Raw genomic sequence first — 845 nt, forward strand, 5'->3', positions numbered from 1 at the left:
GTGATGACTTGCCTATTACCGTAGTAACGAGAGCGCTACATTACCACCACGTGCCGCTGGGGAGGTAGGGGTCCTCCGTTGCGCAACATGTCACACTGCCCCCTCCTTAAGGCTGTTCATCCTGAATAGCCTAACGGTGCTTCCCCTGTTCCTTTTCTTTGGAGGCTGTTCTTGCAGCATCTTCTTTGTGTCCTGCTACTGTTTCTCTTCTCCCCGTTTCTCTGCTCTCCAACCGCTACATCTTCCCCCTTTTTATGGTTGCTCATCTCGAGCAGCTCCATGATAAGGCGCGAGCTGGTCGAGGTGTACAACCAACATCCTCGACCTAGGGGTCTTCTGGATTCAGTATACCACATCATTCATCTGGGTCACTACTTTGTAAGGACCTTCCCATCATGCTTGTAGTTTCGGCGATTTCCCCTTTCTGCGGGTTGTGCGGTAGAGCCAAACTCTGTCGCCTTTGTCATAACCTGCGGAGTTGGCCAGTTTATCGTACCGAGTCTTCATCCGGTCACTGGCGAGCTTCAGGTGCCGTCGGGCATAATCGTGGATGTCGTGCAGATGATCCACCAAGTCTGCTGCATAATTGGTTGTGGATTGTTCTTTGTCTGGGGGTACTCCAAAGAGCAGGTCGCAGGGTAGTCGTAGTTCTCGTCCGAACACTAGGCCAGCAGAGGTCAGGCCCATAGTGTCGTGAGTGGATGCCCTGTAAACTAGGAGAAAGAGAGGTAACCTCTCATCCCAGTCCCTTTGGTGCGATGCAGTGACCTTCCGCAAGTGCCCCTCGATGGTCTTGACGTAGCGTTCCACCATGCCATCCGATTGTGGGTGCAGGGGTGTGGTGC

At 53.3% G+C, this 845-nt stretch overlaps 1 protein-coding gene across 1 annotated transcript in view; it reads left to right on the forward strand.

The window, feature by feature from the left end:
* Positions 1-845, forward strand: part of LOC111866310 (rotatin) — a gene marked incomplete at its 5' end in the record, with an annotated part of 35,682 nt that overhangs the window by 15,583 nt on the left and 19,254 nt on the right. The gene's annotated exons all lie outside the window — the stretch shown is intronic.

The sequence above is a fragment of the Cryptotermes secundus genome, unplaced genomic scaffold (genome assembly GCF_002891405.2).
Source record: "Cryptotermes secundus unplaced genomic scaffold, Csec_1.0 scaffold1499, whole genome shotgun sequence".
Lineage (NCBI taxonomy): Eukaryota > Metazoa > Arthropoda > Insecta > Blattodea > Kalotermitidae > Cryptotermes > Cryptotermes secundus.